Source organism: Rutidosis leptorrhynchoides, chromosome 4 (assembly GCF_046630445.1).
Source record: "Rutidosis leptorrhynchoides isolate AG116_Rl617_1_P2 chromosome 4, CSIRO_AGI_Rlap_v1, whole genome shotgun sequence".
Lineage (NCBI taxonomy): Eukaryota > Viridiplantae > Streptophyta > Magnoliopsida > Asterales > Asteraceae > Rutidosis > Rutidosis leptorrhynchoides.
The window spans coordinates 564,929,670-564,952,543 of NC_092336.1; positions in this window are offsets into that span (position 1 = coordinate 564,929,670).

The window sequence follows — 22,874 nt, forward strand, 5'->3', positions numbered from 1 at the left end:
AAGATACACAACCAAGATATGAAAGATCAAGAGAATCACCAAAAGAAGAAGATTCTCAACATGACTCAACATCAACCAGATACCAGTTTCACAGAGACAAAAGATAACTTTCAAAAGAAGAAGTTTTAAACAACACATCAATTTCACAATTACTCAACTTCAAAGCATCAATGCTTATGAGAATTTCAAAAGAAGAATTCTAATCAAATCAAGATATTAAAATGATCAATAAATCTTCATCAACTACCTACAAGAAGACACAAGATAACTCGACCAAAACTCAAGACAGAAGCAACATCAACAAGTCGTTAAACAAGTCTTTCTCCAAAGTTCAAAGTCAAGAGATGCATAACGACAAATCACATATAAGGGGGAGATTGTTAGGACTTATTTTGTAGATGCGATTCGTATTTGTTGAAGGGAGTATAAATACTCACTTAGCTTAGGAATTAAGCTTTAATCCTTCACAATCACCCTCACCCTCACACCTTAACTTTCACATGCTTAACAAATGCTGTCAACTTCACCAATTGTAATCAACATTAAACACAATTGTAATTTTAGCAATGATATAATTCATTTCAAGATTCATATTCATACAGTAGATTCATATTATCATCTTCATCATATCACACAAAAATACATACGGCATATACATATACATATACATATACATATACATATACATATACATATACATATACATATACATATACATATACATATACATATACATATACATATACATATACATATACATATACATATACATATACATACACAAACATGAATGAGATCATGAATTCAAACCTTTCAATTACTTCTCCGTCCATAATTTATTGTCTACTAATATTATTTTAGAATTCTCAATTTAATTGTCTACTTTTATAAATAGATAAGAATAATAAGGTAAAGGTTCATTATATTCTTATTGTATGTATATAAGACAAAATAGTAGGTAAAAATAAGGGTAAAAATCGACAATTAATAGAAGATACATGTAATAGTCATTTTTTCTTATACCATATATTTTTTATTTCATGATAATTAAATTGTAACATAGGGTGTTGATAGCTATTTCCATCTAGCGGCTAACAAGTATCGGTACAAAGCTAGAACTACTTAGTGTGATGAGGTATATTGTCGATTGATGTTTTCCCTCGTGACGGATCCCTGCAGACCCGGTTCATGGCCAGAATACCGTGTGGTGGCTTTATCAATCTCGTTGAGCCAAACTGTGATTTAGTCCGTCTAGCGCTCTGTGGCTAAGTGTATATTCTAGAGTGAGAAATATGTGAGAGAGAAAGTGTGTTTTCTGCCACATTTCAGTTAGTTGTAAAGTTATAGCCCAGGTGACCTATTTATAGGCATAAATGCTTTGTAATATTGGAGACACCTATCATGCTGTTATTAATTGATTTATGCGAGATTTACGTAACCTACATTATGCTAAATAGTGACGTGGCATGGGTGCTACTCACGTGCTTACTTAAGGTCTTAAGCATAGGAAGCTGCCTTAGGGCTTGCACAAAACGTTGGGTGGCCTGATATGTAATTTATATATTGTTCTTGACGGAACACGCTGAACAGGTAAATATTAAAAAATACTTTTAACACTATTTTTATGTGTTTCGAACGTTTCTTCCGTATAAAAAAAAATGTTTTTTATGCGTGTGAACTATAAGATACATCATTTTATACATGGGGTATGAAACTGTGTATGGCATAGTTACGATTCACTAGTGTATAATACGAGTAACATTTGGGGTCTGATAGAAGTGGAAGAGACATGGGCCTGAGTTAACACGGAAATTTCAAAACCCAATAACGTACAATTGACTGGTCGCCACACGTTTTTAAACCATTATTTGTTGGTCAAAACCCAATGAAACTTTGCACGTGAAACATCCAACTTTTTATCACTCACACGTAAGTATCTACGAAACATCCTTTTACTTTTCCTTTTAATAAATATAAAAACAAAAACTATAGTCCCCATTCCAATGTTAATAGCCCAATAAAAATACACGATTTGAAAAATGTTTAAAAATAATTATCATTACATTGTATTTTAGGATTTTACTCTTTATTTCATCTATATTTTTTGTCTTATATGCAAAAGTTAAATGTATGAATGAACTTTACATTATTATTCTTAATTATTTATGAAAATAACTATTAATTCGAGATAATTAAAAATGGAATAATGGATCATCAATGTGAGACGAAAGGAGTATAATAAAGTCACACTAAGGGTCATCCTTATGGGACGTTATATTCTGTTTATGCTAGTGAACTAACAACTTATGACCAAAAAAAAGCCGCTACGAGGGGTTATTTTTGTGTTGTTATGACGGCTAGAAATTAAAAAATAAAAATAACGATGATGACATGAATAATTTTGATTGGGCCAAAATTTGGCCATTGAAAGCAAAGAATTTTAACCCTTTATAAAGCTATAACTACAACTCAAGTTCGTCCATTTAACACATAGTGATTTAAAAAAAAAACTTAATATTCTTATTTTTCACGTAGTATATATGGAATCGTACGAAATTCTTTTCACTTTTGCTATCGAAGATGAAGAATTTATACAAGTCTTGCAGTAATATACGAGAGGAAAAATGAGGTAATCTTCAGAGTAACGACTCATTCGAACTCAAAATTATGTTTCGAGAGAACATGAAGTTGTTCCGCAACGATTATGGATGGGATGCTTATTTTTCGGAGATGTCAAAGTACCCGTCTAACCTGTTTAATAGACAATGTAGTATGCACTATCAGTCGTTGTTCCATATTTCACAAGATATATCTCAATACTCTAGTGAATCTGTTCTCATACATTTTTGGAGTTTAAGGAACACAAGGATGCAACTTATCGACATTCATTGACAATATTACAAGATTGTACATTCGCCCTATGTCAGTTGCCGTATGGGACATCCACGAATAGGTTCGATGAATACTTAAGTGAGTCATCTTCGATTATCTGTTTAAATATATTTTATAAGTTTATCATCAACCAATATCGCAGAGAGTATTTGAGATATCCAATTGCACATATATTGAACGCTTATATAATGCCCGCGAGGAGAAACATAATTTTAAGGGGATGTTGAGAAGAATTGATTACATGCTTTGGGACTGCAAGAATTTTCATAATGCGTTGAAATTGTCATATGTAGATGTGAAATTTATTCTTTGTAATGATTTATTTTTATAACGATATAATTGTCTCAAATGAATCTCCGATATATGATTCACTCAAGAAAGAAATTGATCCACCCGCACTATTTGATGTAAATTCTCATGTGGACATGAAATGGTATTATCTCGTCGTCGATATGTATTCATAATGGGCGATGTTTGTAAAAGTGTGTAAGTAACTAGAAAAGGGGGTTGAAAAGTTATTTAGTCGTTTTCGAGTCTTTTAGATCAGTTTTATCTTATTAAATAGCTCTAGGTGTTTGTGATATAGATTCAGAGTGAAAAGAACAAGACTAATGCGCGTAGGTGCGGTCGTCTTTTTTAAGGAAGATAGCGGCAACGTTCACTCGCAACGGTCGGTCCTGATTTCGTCTCTATGGTCGTTTCAAGGGACTTTTAGCTTACTGAGAGCGAGACATGTCGCACGAGTGCATCAGAGGCATTAATATTTATAATTGTACTCACTTTTCTCTAACAAGTAGATAGGGTAAGTATGACATAGGTTCGTCACACGACTCAACCACTTGGGATAGAATGGTAAAGTTATCCTAAATTAAAAATAAAATTAATGTTTATTATATATTCGTGAGCATTTTTTGGGGTTTTTAGCCCAAAATAGTTTGAATGTTTGTTTTTAGTAATTTTCTTGTAATGATAATTGATATTTTTCTGAAGTGATTTTTTGTTTTATAAAACTACGTATTTAAGTTATTCTATATATATATATATATATATATATATATATATATATATATATATATATATATATATATATACGTATATATATATACGTATATATATATACGTATATATATATACGTATATACATATATATACATATATATACATATATACATATATATATACGTATATATATACGTATATACATATATATATATATACGTATATACATATATATATACGTATATATATATATATACGTGTATATATGTATATATATATATATATATATATATATATATATATATATATATATATATATATAGAGCGCGCGCTACTAATAGTTCTATCTATCAAAATTTTATGAAAATTAAAGTTTTAACGTTTAAGATTAATTAAACCGTTCACGACACAAACAGTTGAAATGGGTAATTCGTAAACTTGTATTTTAGTTGACCAATGTTAAATATATACAAAGTAATTCCCTAGACTTTTTAATAGATTTATAGCTTTTAATCCAGAGAATGTATAAAGATTTTATTATCTGATAGATAGTGTAATATTCATCAGCTTACACGGTGAATATTACGGATCAAAATACGATAATGATAAAGTATAATTATAATAACAGAACATATAATAGTTATATAGATATAAAGATAGGTGTTACCGTATTGATGACGAGTATAACAGTAGTTTGACTTACAATGACATAGAATTTATTGCAATCCTTACTATCGCGGGAATTCATGTATGAATTATTGAAAGACAAATATTACATTAAACAAAGTTCTGATCCAACTTTAAGATGTATAGACAGCTTCTTAAAGTTACAAAACTACACTAATTTGTAGTAAACTGGCCTAAGCTTTGAGAGAGTGTGTTGTAAAAGAGATTTCTTTGGAAATGGAACTACTCTGAATGAATGAAATGAACGTCCGAGGTCTTCAATTTATAGGTGAAGTGGGTCGCCAGTTTAGCTTCGGGTCGCCAGTTTTCAAGGCCCGGATCGCCAATTTGCTGACCCAGGTCGCCAGTATGCGTGTGACTCGCGAGTTTTTAAACTCGCCAGTTTGATTTTGGGTCGCCACCTAAGTAGGCCCGGGCGCCATTTTGTAATCTTCGTTTCGCCATTTTGTTTTCGGGATGCCAGTTTGTGTAACACCGGCCTTTTTTTTATACACAGCGGAAGACTTTATTAACAAACACACTATAAGTCACGTCATTACATTAATCTGAGTAATTAAGTTTAAGTTTACATAATGGTGTTACGTTATTACAAAACATGATTTAAACAAAAGTCCACATCATAGTAGGGTTGTCAAACATGTCTTATGCATCTGCACCCATCCCAACTAGCAGTACCTAAACCTGCAAGGGGTAAATATATAGGGGATTAGCGCACTGCTAAGTGAATGGAATCTATCTAACAGATATAGCTTAAGCCACACACAAGCTATATACTAACAACAACACATGCTAACTACCAACTAGCATTCAATAATACAATACGAGGATCGGCAGCTTGTACGAGCACACGAATCTCAGCTGATCAGGCTTGAGTCTACCGATAGTCCCTGCTACTCAGTTCACATTATAGTTATCCAGATGCAGGGAATGCATCATTCACACTATACTCAACAATCAGTAGCCTATGGACCTAACCTCCCCTAGGCATAGTTGACCTCATACGGACTCTAACTTCTCCTAGGCACGGTCTCGAGTCCCCAGTCTCCCTAGGCCCGACTGGTGCCATTCACACAATGTACACATAATTTACACACAACATCAGGCATACTATATTATTCTAACATGGAAATCCCTACACTATGCATGGTAAAAGAGTCGACTACAGTAGCATGATATGCTACTTAAACTCTATCCGGAGATAGACCCACTGTGACGACTCCGTCAAAACACTTAACGGCTCCGTCACTTGGTCCCACAGCTTGATCGAAACTCTATATGAATTTAATAAAACAACCTTGCATTCTTTATTTAAAAATGATTTCCTATAAAGGAAATCTACTAAAATGTATAAGTTTAGAAAAACTATACAATAATACTTTGACCAAAAGTTGACCAAAACAAAGTCAACAAACAACCACTTTTTAATGTAACAAAATAGAATGCAAGTTAATGTTTAACAAAAGCTGCCATCATAAATATGCAGACTCTCTAAGCACAGCGGAAGCAATCAATCATGAACCTGAGAATAAAACATGCGAGTAACTGTCAACAAAAATGTTGAGTGAATTATAGGTTTAATATTGCAAACAATATTTAATTTAAACAATAAAAATTTATGTTTGAAAACATAAAAACTCTTTTTTTGAAACACCAAATTATATGCTAGAAAACATATAATAAAACATTATTCCATTTTCCGTGAGCCACCTGGTAACCACTTAACCATTTATTTACCCTTGCCAAACACAATAAATAATATACACCGAACAAGTGTATCTACAACAAAATACGAAGTACTAAACATTCCGATTATAAATTGCTAGCGCGACTAGCTCGAAATGGGGTTGTCAAACCCGATAGATCTATCCATAGGATTCGCGTTCACCAGTAGAAACCAGTGATTACAGTTACCAGACTAGGGAATATTTTTGTTCAACTCACAATGAATAATTTAAACCAACTTCCACTTGTGTCCAAAATATAAAATAAATTGCATGTATTCTCATCCCAAAAGATTTAAAATAGAAAATGGGACTATAACTCACCTTAAATAGCAACTGAAGAAATCTCACAAACAAGCGAACAGCACGTAAAGTAAAGTGATCAAGAAAGATCACAACGCCGACCTATAAATAAAGCAGGTCGAAATAAATAACTAACTTAGGCCAAGTCTTAGTATGATAGCTATTGTACATGTTGCAAGTAGGCATAGAACATTACTCAGCAAGCATCGGTTTGATTGGAGCAGCATAAGGACACACACTTTCTATTTTTAGAAAGTTTCTATTTTTAGCAGGTTTCCATTTTTGGAAAGTTTTCTATTTTAGGAAAGTTTCTATTTTTGGAAAGTTTCTATTTTTGGAAAGTTTCTATTTTTGGAAAGTTTCCAAATTTAGAAAGTTCTATTTTTAGAAAGTTTTGAAGTTAGGAAAGTTTCCTCATTTAGAAAGTCAACAGAAGTCAACTGAAAGTCAAAGTCAACCGAAAGTCAACTCAAAAGTCAACCTTGGTCAAACATAGTCAACATTAATTTTAAAAGTGTAAGTTATAATAATAACATAGGTTATAACGTTATTTAAAGTCAAAAGTGTATAATAATGTCTTAACATAAGTTTAATTAAATAAAATGAATTATTAAAGTTAATATAAGTTGAAATGTTATAATTAGTATAACATAAGTATTTAATTAATTAATTAAATGTCAATCATAATATAAATATTATTAATTTATAATAAATTTTAAATCATATCATAAGTATTATTAATTAATAATGAATTATTAATCATATCATAAGTTTCTAATTAAAATTATTAAATCATAAGTATTTAATAGTTAAGTCATAATTAAATAATAATTAAGTCTTATAATAATTAAATAATTATTTAATCTTTATTATAAGTCTTATAATAATTTCTCTTAATTAAATTTAATACTTATCATAAGTATTTTCCTTTAATAATAAAAGTATTACTAATCATAAGTTTAATTAAAATGTTAATTAAATTATAATTAATAATTAAATAATATAATAAATAATTATATTAAAAGTCTTAAAATAAAATAATTACTTCTTTTATCTTAAGTAATTAATTAATAATGAATTCCATAAATTTTATCATAAGTTTAATCATTAACCATAAGTATAAATTTAAAAGTTCGCCGGGTCGTATCCTGAGCCCCGGGTGTCGGTTTCGGGCAAGCCACATATGTAACTTCACCTACTCAAACCACCCGACACATTTATGAACTCAAGAACACTCCAAGAACAGTCCCTAAGTCGTGCATATCAGCCATGACTTCAATTGGGAAATCATTTTACTCAAAACAGTAATTCGGGCAAAACGGGTGAACCGTGGCTCGGATTTAGGTGACCCGAACATGAATATTCGTCCCACCATCAGTCCTAACCAAATGAGGCACCCTAAAGACACCAAGGATGGTCACAAAGTCGGACCCAACCTTGTTCATGCCAAAAACACCTTTCAATCTTTAACAAAAACCAAATTAAGCGTATCTAGGGCTCCGGGAATCGAAACGACATGAATCCGGAGTCTAAAGTTAATGTCTTGATGAGAGGAACTCATTTATGTACTTTATTTTAACATTCATAACAGTTACAAAGTCAGAATATACGTTTCAAACTGCTGTCCAAAATTTACAAACCGAAAACATGAACAAACGAGTAATTCTACGCATCCAAACAACATTACAACAACTTATACATATCATACTAATCATATAACATCAAAATACAGAAAAATAAATAAAAATGAAAAGATCTAGGGTTAGGGTTTATACCCTAATCAAGAATCAAAGTATATGATCGCGTAGAGAACGAAACAAGGAACGCGTTGGTGTTAATTGATTTATGATCCAAGCTACAATTTTAGATGATGATGGTGGTTTATGGTGGTGATGGTGACGGCACAAGGGAGAGGAGAGGAGAGGGTGAGAGCAAAAATGCAAGTATTAGGTTTAGGTTACAAATTTGTGAAATAAAAATGAAATAAGAAAAATGGAAAAGCAAGGGAGTGCTCCCCCTCCCTAATTCAGCCGAATTCTTTAGTGGGGTGGGCCCCACTTGGTCCATCTCACTTAAATGTAATTTCCTGATGGCCCGAAAACCCGAACGAAGCCCGAAACGCGAAAACGCACTTACGCGATTTAAAATCCGGAAAGATAACAAACGCGCGACGAAAAATAAATATAAATACACCTATTAATAATATGACCTTAAAATATCATATTTAAATTATTTAGGATTTAAAAATCCCGAAAACTCGACCGTTGGTTTAAAAACCGAAAAGATTCGCCGGATGGAAATCCGCGGAACGTAGAAACGTATAATTTAAAATATGAATACATATATCCACATAACACATAATAATTATTATATATATATTATTACAAAAATAATAATATAGGTCATGGAAATGACGTGGCACACTAACAGTTAACGGTCGTTAAATAATTAACGGAAAAAGATAACGGAAAAAGTAGGGTCGTGACAGTACCTCCCCGTTACGGAAATTTCGTCCCGAAATTTAAGCAGGCGCAGGGGTTGACTCGGCATCTGAGAACAAATGCGGATACTTCTGCTTCATTTGGTCTTCACGCTCCCAAGTGAACTCGGGACCGCGTCTAGCGTTCCATCGGACCCGAACAATAGGAATTCTGCTCTGTTTAAGAGTCTTAACCTCTCGGTCCATGATCTCAACTGGCTCCTCAATAAAATGCAATTGCTTGTCAACTTGAAGTTCCTCCAAAGGAATAGTCTGATCAAATTCAGCCAAACACTTCTTTAAGTTCGAAATATGGAAAACATCGTGAACAGCACTGAGTTCTTGTGGCAACTTCAAACGATAAGCCACCGGTCCAACTCTTTCAATGATCTCAAACGGTCCCACGAAACGAGGACTTAACTTCCCTCTTTTACCAAAACGAATAACACCCTTCCAAGGCGAAACTTTTAACATAACACGATCACCAACTTGAAATTCAACATCTTTCCTTCCTTTGTCGGCATAACTCTTTTGCCGACTTCTAGCAGTTCTCAACCTTTCTTTAATTTGAACAATCTTCTCAGTAGTCTCGTGAATAATCTCTGGACCTGTAAGTTGAGCATCCCCAACCTCATTCCAACAAATAGGAGATCTACATTTCCTACCGTACAAAGCTTCAAACGGTGCGGCTTTAATACTTGCGTGGTAGCTGTTGTTATAGGAAAACTCAGCTAACGGCAAATACTTATCCCACCCATTTCCAAAATCAATCACACAAGCTCGCAACATATCTTCTAATGTCTGAATGGTCCTCTCACTTTGACCATCCGTTTGAGGATGATAAGCGGTGCTCATATCCAATCTAGTGCCCAAGGCTTCTTGCAACGATTGCCAAAATCTCGATACAAATCGACTATCTCTGTCGGAAATTATAGAAACGGGAACACCATGCCTCGAAACAATCTCTTTCAAATACAAACGGGTGAGTTTTTCCATGGAATCGGTTTCCCTAATCGGCAAAAAGTGAGCCGACTTAGTGAGTCGATCTACAATCACCCAAATCGCATCGTAGCCACCCGAAACTCTTGGTAACTTAGTGATAAAATCCATAGTGATACCTTCCCACTTCCACTCGGGAATTTCTGGTTGCACCAACAATCCGGACGGTTTTTGATGTTCAGCTTTGACCTTAGAACAGGTCAAACACTTAGCCACATACGTAGCCACATCACCTTTCAAATTTGGCCACCAATACAGCTCCTTAAGATCATGGTACATCTTCCCTGAACCAGGATGAATAGAGTACCTAGACTTATGAGCCTCATCCAAAACAAGTTGTCGCAGTTCACCAAACTTCGGAACCCAAAGACGTCCTACAAAGTACCTAGTACCATCTGCTCGAATCTCAAATTTCTTAGCCATACCTCTTACGTTCTCTTTCACAAAATTCTCTTCCTTTAAGGCTTCTTGTTGTGCCTCAAGAATCTGCCTTGCGAGGTTTGATCTAACTGTCATATTCAAGGCCCTAACCCTGCGAGGTTCAGTCCTTTCTTTACGACTCAATGCATCAGCCACAACATTGGCCTTACCCGGGTGATACAAAAGGTCACAATCGTAATCATTCAACGTCTCAATCCATCTTCGTTGTCTCATGTTCAACTGTTTCTGATCGAGGATATGTTGAAGACTTTTGTGATCTGTGTACACAGTACTCTTGACCCCATACAAATAATGTCTCCAAATCTTAAGTGCAAAAACAACAGCCCCCAACTCTAAATCATGAGTTGTATAGTTCTGCTCGTGAATCTTCAACTGACGTGATGCGTACGCAATAACCTTCTTTCGTTGCATCAAAACGCAACCATAGCCTTGTCGAGATGCGTCACAATAAACAACAAAATCATCATTACCCTCCGGTAAAGACAATATCGGAGCGGTAGTCAGTTTCTTCTTCAAAATCTGAAAAGCATTCTCCTGTTCATCCTTCCACTCATACTTTTTCCCTTTATGCGTTAAAGCAGTCAGAGGTTTCGCTATACGAGAGAAATCCTGGATGAACCTTCGATAGTAACCTGCCAATCCTAAGAACTGACGAATTTGAGTAGGAGTTTTCGGGGTTTCCCACTTTTCAATCGCCTCAATTTTAGCAGGATCAACTTGTATTCCTTGTTTGCTAACAATGTGACCAAGGAACTGAACTTCTCTTAACCAAAAAGCACACTTAGAGAACTTAGCGTACAACTCTTCTTTCTTTAACAAATCAAGCACTAACCTCAAGTGTTCTTCGTGCTCTTCATCACTCTTAGAATAGATAAGGATGTCGTCGATGAAAACAATAACGAACTTGTCCAGATAGGGTCTACACACACGGTTCATGAGGTCCATGAACACAGCAGGTGCATTTGTCAATCCGAACGGCATAACAAGAAATTCAAAGTGACCGTAACGGGTGCGAAAAGCAGTTTTCGAAACATCAGATTCTTTAGCGCGTAATTGGTGATAACCGGAACGAAGATCAATCTTATAATAAACGGACGAACCTTGAAGTTGATCGAACAGATCATCAATTCTCGGAAGAGGGTAACGGTTTTTAACAGTAAGCTCGTTCAATTCACGATAATCAATACACAAACGAAATGAACCATCTTTCTTCTCAACGAACAAAATGGGAGCTCCCCAAGGGGACGAACTGGGACGGATGAAATAAAGTTGCAATAATGAAGGAAGAAATAAATATGGAGTAGTCACATCGGTGGCATAGATATTTAAGGCAATTCTCTCAAAGGAGTTAACGAGGATCATGGACTCCAAAGTAAATTTTCATTATATTTCCGAAAGGAAGACGTATGAAAGGTGTGATAATTCAACGAGAGTGAACTTCCTTGTACAATGAGCGAGGAAGTCTAGGATTCATCCATATTCTTAAATTTATGTGCGGATGAAAAGAACGCGAATCATGGGTTATAAAGAATGGCCGACTCCAGGTGAGATGAATCTCCAAAAATAATTTCGTGCACCCTAAAGTATCGAATCTTAGGATTGATGTTTACGAGGGTGTTGCGGTTGACAGCGAAAATTGAGAGTAGAAACTCCTCAAACGGTCTAGAGTAATATATATCCATGATACCCATTATAACAACAGTTGGGGTAGAAACCCACCTAGTGCCTTTTCTACAATAAGGTGACCATCGAGTGTACCCCAGAAACTTGATTTATCGGTCTGCGTTTCGGCCATGTCCAACCATAAGAGGGAAAATTCTATGAGCGCAAAGACTTTCCAACAAATTTTATAAAACCGGCATCCAAACTGGTGTAAGAATTTCTATCAATGGACTTAATGGTAAATTTTCATCCTTAAACGGAGGATGAGAATAAATGTGATCCAAACACTCTGTAGAGTAATGCGAAAATTCTTATGTAATCAATCAAAGAAGTTTTGAAAAAGCTTTAAACGTCTAATGTAACCCCATAAATGGAACGAAGCTCTTAGTAAATTTAGAAGTATGTACAACGTGTACCATTTTACGTAAATCAATTTGAGTTAACTAAACAACTCAACAAGAGTGGTTTTTAAAATAATTTTGAAGGTATAATTTAGTGTATAATAGCCAAAATAGGTAAGGGTAAATTAGTCCATTTGAATTCATACGTACATATATGATTTTATAAATAGTATACATGACAAAATATTTCATTACTTCTATTCGCCCATAAATCTCGTGAGAACCGCCCAATTGCACAAATGTGTAAAAATTTTAATGAAAAGCAGGGTATCCGCATCACAGAGGTTACGAGTTGAAGTAAGATCGTTAAAGCTCGGGTGATGGACTTGAATCGTCTTGTGACATCTCTTCAATAAATGCTACGAGGTCATGAAAACCAATGAGTTAAATAATGTCTTGACTTTTATCAGAACACAAGTCCTTGGGTCAAAACTATTCACGTGCGAAGCTGTCACTAACAAGCGAGTTATAAATGATAAAACATGGGGTAGGTAGTTCGGTTAAGATGAGTCTCTCGCATATCAACAAATAAGATAATGAGTATCTTCCTTACTCATGTAATAACGTTAGAATTTCAGAATGAGTGGTGTACAAATTTTCTTTGACTCGCTTTCTATTCCTCATGTCACAATATTGGGACTTTTTATGAATTAAAGTAATATAATCACGTTGGCCTGACGCCATTATATTTCACTAACTCATAGTTCCATTCCAATATCACTACATAAGGTCAGGACACGTGGTCAACCTTGAATTTCAACACAATTTCCCTAAAACAATTTCTTAACAATGTGCTAATGATAGCACAAGAGACAAAGACATCGAAAGTAATGAATAGGAGTAACGATGACATAAAAATGTCTTCAAAGTACCAAGAATCTCTAAAAGTAAGAATGACGTTTTCCGTTTCAACAACCAAAGTACATAGGCACAACGGCACAAATGCACGTAATATAACAAAAATGTTATATACCTAAACATAATAGCTGACATTGAAATGCCGAGCATTTAGAAGTCAAGAATGACATCTCGTGTAATATAACTCAAACGTTATATACATAACCATAATAGATGACATAGAAATGCCGAGAATTCCAGAAGTCAAGAATGACACCCCCTCGGTTTTACTAACCGAGGTGTTTCTTTAAAAGATGAACTCGCATGAGTCGGAGAATACGTTTAAATCGGAATGGGAGTTCCTCCCGGATTCAGAACATAATAGAAATGTATGTATGACAACAATATACATACCAATACGATACAAATAATCACATATAGTAATATATAATAGGCCGGGCTGTAGACTAGACTCACTAATGCACCCTATTGACTCGGGTAACGACATCAATGCAGCCTAATTCCCTACAACCAGAGCTCTGATACCAACTGTGACGACTCCGTCAAAACACTTAACGGCTCCGTCACTTGGTCCCACAGCTTGATCGAAACTCTATATGAATTTAATAAAACAACCTTGCATTCTTTATTTAAAAATGATTTCCTATAAAGGAAATCTACTAAAATGTATAAGTTTAGAAAAACTATACAATAATACTTTGACCAAAAGTTGACCAAAACAAAGTCAACAAACAACCACTTTTTAATGTAACAAAATAGAATGCAAGTTAATGTTTAACAAAAGCTGCCATCATAAATATGCAGACTCTCTAAGCACAGCGGAAGCAATCAATCATGAACCTGAGAATAAAACATGCGAGTAACTGTCAACAAAAATGTTGAGTGAATTATAGGTTTAATATTGCAAACAATATTTAATTTAAACAATAAAAATTTATGTTTGAAAACATAAAAACTCTTTTTTTGAAACACCAAATTATATGCTAGAAAACATATAATAAAACATTATTCCATTTTCCGTGAGCCACCTGGTAACCACTTAACCATTTATTTACCCTTGCCAAACACAATAAATAATATACACCGAACAAGTGTATCTACAACAAAATACGAAGTACTAAACATTCCGATTATAAATTGCTAGCGCGACTAGCTCGAAATGGGGTTGTCAAACCCGATAGATCTATCCATAGGATTCGCGTTCACCAGTAGAAACCAGTGATTACAGTTACCAGACTAGGGAATATTTTTGTTCAACTCACAATGAATAATTTAAACCAACTTCCACTTGTGTCCAAAATATAAAATAAATTGCATGTATTCTCATCCCAAAAGATTTAAAATAGAAAATGGGACTATAACTCACCTTAAATAGCAACTGAAGAAATCTCACAAACAAGCGAACAGCACGTAAAGTAAAGTGATCAAGAAAGATCACAACGCCGACCTATAAATAAAGCAGGTCGAAATAAATAACTAACTTAGGCCAAGTCTTAGTATGATAGCTATTGTACATGTTGCAAGTAGGCATAGAACATTACTCAGCAAGCATCGGTTTGATTGGAGCAGCATAAGGACACACACTTTCTATTTTTAGAAAGTTTCTATTTTTAGCAGGTTTCCATTTTTGGAAAGTTTTCTATTTTAGGAAAGTTTCTATTTTTGGAAAGTTTCTATTTTTGGAAAGTTTCTATTTTTGGAAAGTTTCCAAATTTAGAAAGTTCTATTTTTAGAAAGTTTTGAAGTTAGGAAAGTTTCCTCATTTAGAAAGTCAACAGAAGTCAACTGAAAGTCAAAGTCAACCGAAAGTCAACTCAAAAGTCAACCTTGGTCAAACATAGTCAACATTAATTTTAAAAGTGTAAGTTATAATAATAACATAGGTTATAACGTTATTTAAAGTCAAAAGTGTATAATAATGTCTTAACATAAGTTTAATTAAATAAAATGAATTATTAAAGTTAATATAAGTTGAAATGTTATAATTAGTATAACATAAGTATTTAATTAATTAATTAAATGTCAATCATAATATAAATATTATTAATTTATAATAAATTTTAAATCATATCATAAGTATTATTAATTAATAATGAATTATTAATCATATCATAAGTTTCTAATTAAAATTATTAAATCATAAGTATTTAATAGTTAAGTCATAATTAAATAATAATTAAGTCTTATAATAATTAAATAATTATTTAATCTTTATTATAAGTCTTATAATAATTTCTCTTAATTAAATTTAATACTTATCATAAGTATTTTCCTTTAATAATAAAAGTATTACTAATCATAAGTTTAATTAAAATGTTAATTAAATTATAATTAATAATTAAATAATATAATAAATAATTATATTAAAAGTCTTAAAATAAAATAATTACTTCTTTTATCTTAAGTAATTAATTAATAATGAATTCCATAAATTTTATCATAAGTTTAATCATTAACCATAAGTATAAATTTAAAAGTTCGCCGGGTCGTATCCTGAGCCCCGGGTGTCGGTTTCGGGCAAGCCACATATGTAACTTCACCTACTCAAACCACCCGACACATTTATGAACTCAAGAACACTCCAAGAACAGTCCCTAAGTCGTGCATATCAGCCATGACTTCAATTGGGAAATCATTTTACTCAAAACAGTAATTCGGGCAAAACGGGTGAACCGTGGCTCGGATTTAGGTGACCCGAACATGAATATTCGTCCCACCATCAGTCCTAACCAAATGAGGCACCCTAAAGACACCAAGGATGGTCACAAAGTCGGACCCAACCTTGTTCATGCCAAAAACACCTTTCAATCTTTAACAAAAACCAAATTAAGCGTATCTAGGGCTCCGGGAATCGAAACGACATGAATCCGGAGTCTAAAGTTAATGTCTTGATGAGAGGAACTCATTTATGTACTTTATTTTAACATTCATAACAGTTACAAAGTCAGAATATACGTTTCAAACTGCTGTCCAAAATTTACAAACCGAAAACATGAACAAACGAGTAATTCTACGCATCCAAACAACATTACAACAACTTATACATATCATACTAATCATATAACATCAAAATACAGAAAAATAAATAAAAATGAAAAGATCTAGGGTTAGGGTTTATACCCTAATCAAGAATCAAAGTATATGATCGCGTAGAGAACGAAACAAGGAACGCGTTGGTGTTAATTGATTTATGATCCAAGCTACAATTTTAGATGATGATGGTGGTTTATGGTGGTGATGGTGACGGCACAAGGGAGAGGAGAGGAGAGGGTGAGAGCAAAAATGCAAGTATTAGGTTTAGGTTACAAATTTGTGAAATAAAAATGAAATAAGAAAAATGGAAAAGCAAGGGAGTGCTCCCCCTCCCTAATTCAGCCGAATTCTTTAGTGGGGTGGGCCCCACTTGGTCCATCTCACTTAAATGTAATTTCCTGATGGCCCGAAAACCCGAACGAAGCCCGAAACGCGAAAACGCACTTACGCGATTTAAAATCCGGAAAGATAACAAACGCGCGACGAAAAATAAATATAAATACACCTATTAATAATATGACCTTAAAATATCATATTTAAATTATTTAGGATTTAAAAATCCCGAAAACTCGACCGTTGGTTTAAAAACCGAAAAGATTCGCCGGATGGAAATCCGCGGAACGTAGAAACGTATAATTTAAAATATGAATACATATATCCACATAACACATAATAATTATTATATATATATTATTACAAAAATAATAATATAGGTCATGGAAATGACGTGGCACACTAACAGTTAACGGTCGTTAAATAATTAACGGAAAAAGATAACGGAAAAAGTAGGGTCGTGACACCCACTCACCGATTACCAGCTACAGCTCAGTTATCTTACTTCCGAGCTTCTTCCTTGTTCTTATCACCTGAGAACAACACAAACGAAGTCAATATACATATCTCAATCAATATTATAATCAAATCATACTATAAACTAGGTCATAACATCATTTCACAAGTCCACAACGTAACTCCATTCACTATTGTCAAACAAGTACGTAGAAAACGGGACACACACGCCAAAACCTATTTTACCGACCCAAAAATAGTTTGATACAGCTTCTTAAAAGTTCATCCTTGAAAAGTACTCTTCAATACGATTCCAACGATATTTGATTCATCAAAAACGGAGTTACGGTTTGAAAGTTATGACCAAAACAAATTTCTCAAAATGCTGAAAAGACACACTACCCAACTCGGTAGTGTGTGTCATAGACACTTGGTCGAGTGTGTAGACACACGGCCCAAATCAAAAGACACTCTACCGAGTGTGTTCTTGAGCTGCTGAAATTGGAAAAGTGGCGGGTTTGAGCCAAAAATCACCAAATCTCGACCATATACTTGTTTTCGACCTCAAAACTTATCATATCTTGTTTATAAAACCTTTTGGGACATAAACCTACAAATATTACATCAAAACAACCACAAATTGCACCAATTTGATATCAAAACCCACTTTGACAAAAACCTAACTTCAAACCCAATTTGACACAAATTTAGGTAATGAAAATGGATGATTCTTACCTTGTTTGAATCAGTAAAATACAAAGAATCGATTTCTAACACAAATCAAACTTCAAATCGAGATTTGGAGAATTAGGGTTCAAGAGGTGAAGAAAGTAGGTACGGGAGTAATTTTGGGGAAAAGTCTAGAAATGTGAAAATTAAGCAAGTAATACCCAATTATTTGGGTTAAAACCCATACCCCACAACACACGGGTATTTATCAGTTATCTGAAATCTTACGTACCTCGTTAGGTGGCCCTAACGGAGTCCAAATTAAATAAACAAACATGTTCTGTGAACCTTGTCACAACTGGTCTTAACCAAATAATAAAATAACACTATTCACATAAATAAAATAAAAGTATATAAAACACATAATAAAACCCTAAGGGCAAAATATTCCACTTACAACTAGCCCGGGTTTCAGTTTGTTACAGTTTGTAGCCTGAGTCGCTAGTTTGCTGGTCTCAGATCGCTATTTTGTAGCCAGGTCGCAAGTTTATGTAACCGAGTCACCAGTTTGCATAACTTGATCCTAACCGTCTAATAAGTTTGCTACTCAGATCTCCAGTTTGAGTAACTGGAGTAGCTAATTTACTGCTGAGTTGTTAATCTGCTTTGAAAAACTGCCTTTAAGTCGCCAGTTTATACTCTGGTTCTTCCATTGTTGTCGTGTACTGGTTTTTCATAGTGTGCTGTTGAGTATGGTACCTGTTTTGGTTTGAAGTTCAGTAGATGCACCTTCTTGGAGTTCCTTAGACTTATAATACTTTCACACAATCCCCCGAATCACTTCTTAATGTTCCTTGCAGCTATATTTGAGGTATTGTGAGATTAGGGTTTTGTTTGTGTTTTGAGTGTGTGTAAGTCTACGAACTTCTTAATCTTTGTATATGAATCAGATAAGCTTCTAGGTCATTGGTAGATCTTCATGTGCGTCTCTTAATTAAGTGCTGGCAGCCTCAGTTGATAATCTTGAGCTTCCGTGATGGTTTGCTAGGGCATTTATTGAGATTATGGCTAGAAAACCTTAATTTTGGCTTTTTCTCGTCTTTTCTGCAATTTGTGTTTTTAAATTCATGTTTAGCAAAACTTAGTAGATTAGTGTGTTTAGAGAAATATTTTGCTGGATCTTATATGGAATTTAAGTGGATATCGTTATAAAAACATGACTTTTTACGCGATATCTAGTATCTCACTCTTAGACTTTGCTTGTTCTCAAGCAAACCTTCTAAAATACTTTTAAGTAAATAAAGACTTAGAAGACTATAACATTCATCCTTAGATTTTATGAAATGAATAACATGATTTTCCTATTTTAAAATAAGAAATGACATTTTATAGGCCATTTTCTCAATTCTCGCAAGCGTGAAATATACATGACTAAGCTAATCTCACTGGTGGTCACTCATCACATAAGTGTTTAGGGTGGTATATTCTAGTTTTCAGGGGGCACTCAATTAGTCAGTCATGTGCGCATTTTTTTTCATAAGCTTGATAGAGAATCAAATCTCCACCACCTAAGTTGATACACTGTCTAAATATTGGTAATTATCAGAAAAGAGGTGATGGGTGAAGGTTTTATGATAGGCGAGAATGTATATATTTTTGAATATTTGTCTAGTCAAAATAAATACTTTGTTCTTCAACGAAAAGAACGAAAATTTTAGCTAGAACTTTATTATGTGTAAAGTTCTAGGGTTTCATATAGTATGTAGCTATTATAGCTTTATTGAATAGCTTTATTGAAAGTTGATAGTATTTTTAGGGTTTTTGGCAAGAAGCAGGGGCAGAGACAAGGGGGACTAAGGGGTGCTCAGGTGTAAATCCTGTTTTCGCCTCTGGTAAGAAGGATAATATAGCTTTATTGAAAGTTTTTTTTTGGTGAGAGAATGGTAGATTTTTAAAGTTTTTTTATTTAGAGTATAGTTTTTTTTTTTTTTAGAACAACGAATTTGGGATCACCCGCGATCATCTCCCGTTTTGACTATGTCACGGCTAAGTTTATCTCAGGGTTTCTTCTCATCTTCGTTCTCGGCTTCGTTCTCGGCTTCGTTATTGTTGTGAAGTCTCCAATAATTTATTGAATCTTTTCGATGTTCAATGGTTTGCATTCTAAATCTGGATTTCTGACCAATGAAGGCTTCTTTTCTTCTTTTCTTCTTTTGCCTTTGATATATATATATATATATATATATATATATATATATATATATATATATATATATATATATATATATATATATATATATAAGGGCAGGATCAATGGAGAAGTAACCAATCGGGGGGAAGCAAAAAATAATTTTTTTTTCGTTTTTTCGGAATTTTTTTTCTAGCATCAAGATTACACGAAAATATGAACATTTAAAAAAGACACTTCGTGAACCCTAAACCCTAAACCCTAAACTCTAAATCGATCGTGTTAAAAACTCAATCTAAATTCTAAATCTAAACCCTAAATCTAAACCCTAAACCCTAAACCCTAAATTTCTAAATCCTAATGTGTAAACCCTCTAAACCCTAATATCTAAAACCTAATATCTAAAACCTCAACATACGCTCGAAAAATACGATAATTGTTATATATTAATTCTTCGAGCGTTTTACCGACAAAATAAAAACATTGATCACAACGTGTCTTTATTAAATGTTCATATTTTCATCCAATTTATAATGTTCGTAAACAAAGTTTTTTCAAAAAATGAAGAAAAAAAAGTTTTTGCTTCCCCCCAATTGGTTACTTCCCCTTGATCCTACCAATATATATATATATATATATATATATATATATATATATATATATATATATATATATATATATATATATATATATATATATATATATATATATATATATATATATATATATATAGTCAAGAGTTCCAACGAAAACTACAATAATAAAGGCGAGAACTTCGAGAACTTTTAATTTACAAAGATTTTCAAATGTGATAAAATGGATCACCCGTAAATATTGATAAAGAGTAAGATTAAACATAAAAAAAGTTCGAAGAAACTTATATTTCACCTATATAATCAATATATATTTTCTCGTTCAGATGTGCATATTTGTTTGCGAACATGTGAATATTTCACATAAATAATAATTTAACATGTAATTTGTGGTAATAAACATATATTTATTAATGAAATGACCATTAATTAACATTTGCGTGTAATTTGTTACATTTAAATGCATAAATCTATGAGACTAAAAGGTTATCGTAGTTCTCACATTTTTTCGTGGTTCTCGTTTGAAGTATATATGTGTATGTGGCCGTGTGGGGGAAATCGTTGAATATTTTGTTTATACAATAACAACTTTTAGTTGGGTATCTTGAAAATTTTATGGCAGTTATAAGACGTAAAGTTTGGTTTAGGTAAAAAAGTCGGTGTTCATCAGCCATCAACTAAGAATTCAAAAAGTCGGCATGCATGCACTTGCACCTTGCAGTCTAAGCTGACGACTTCAACGATGTATTGGAGGAATATTTACCTCCTCTTTTGAGTGTTGTCATGAAACTTCCCTCCCTTAATTGGTTATTATCTTAATTTTCCTAAAGTTACGTAAACTTGATCTTCAGTTCCTTAAATAAAAATGATATTTTAATTATATATATTTCACCACTTTTGCCCCGTAGATTATAACAACTAAATTAAGAAATCGATTAGTTACAAACCAATTTTGTCTTATTATTAACAAAATGATATTTTAATTTTATATTTCACCACCTGATCTTCAGTTCCTTAATCTTTTTCTTTTGCTTGACTCTTCCCTGATGTTGTACAGTTTAACGTTGATTTCCGTCTAATTTTCATTCTATTTTTCAGTTATATTGAAGCATGTATCAAACATGTGAGGGTATTTTTGTAATTTTAGTCTTGTGCCAAACCCTTCGTCACATCCCAATGGATTTTCGGGTAACAGTTTTCCCGGAAGAAATGAAAGGTTGCGGTTTTTTGCTACACCTTTTCATTGCACATCTTCATGTTGCAACCGAATTTAGTATGTTTTCCCTCCATAAAACATTCAGTAGCTTTTCAAACCGAAAAACAGAATACATGCATCCTCTCTAATGCTTTTGATTTGTATTGTATTGTTCTTGTCTGTAATCAAATCACGTTTTTGTATCATCTCAATTAGGATTTCATGATACCCCCAGGCTTATAGAGTCGGAATATTTAATAGAGAAAGTGATTCACGTGATTCAAGAACCAATCAGATTATCGATTATAACCCTATTTTTAACAAGTATAACATGTGATGCTTTGAATTTTTTTATGTCCTCAAATTTCTTGATGCTCTTTGTCGTCGACCTGGTGGTTTATGGCTAGGGTCGACTCTAGTCACAAGTTTTCTATGAGAGATAATTTTTTTTTTAAATAACGTAATAATACGGATTCGAAAGGACTCCTGGAGAGAACAAGGGAAGAAAGTAGGAGCAGAGAAAACACACCAACACACCAAACGCCAGGCAGCTACCACTAATAGGTTGGTGGACTACCAAACCACCATCGATAAGGAAGAACCAAACAGATCCGTAGTCGGGGATTTTAAACAGCACCAAAAAAACTCTATCAATCATAGTCAAAAACACCACCAGAACGGCGGTGGATGGTAGCTATAACCATCAGAGCAAGTTCCAGCCACTAAAAGTGGGGAAGTGACGGTTGCCCGAAGAACAAACCAGAATAAAAATAGACCAGACCACCGGCTATATGCCGTTGGCCGAATAGAGACCAAATGCCGAAGACAACAAGGTCGAAAGGGAAGAAACGAAGGAGTGAATGTTGTCAAGGTAACAAAGAAGAGAGGGAGTAAATTAGTGTTTCTAGAGAGAATGGAGTGGGTTATTTCTTAATCGGGGGGAGAGAAAAATTGCTGGAAGAATA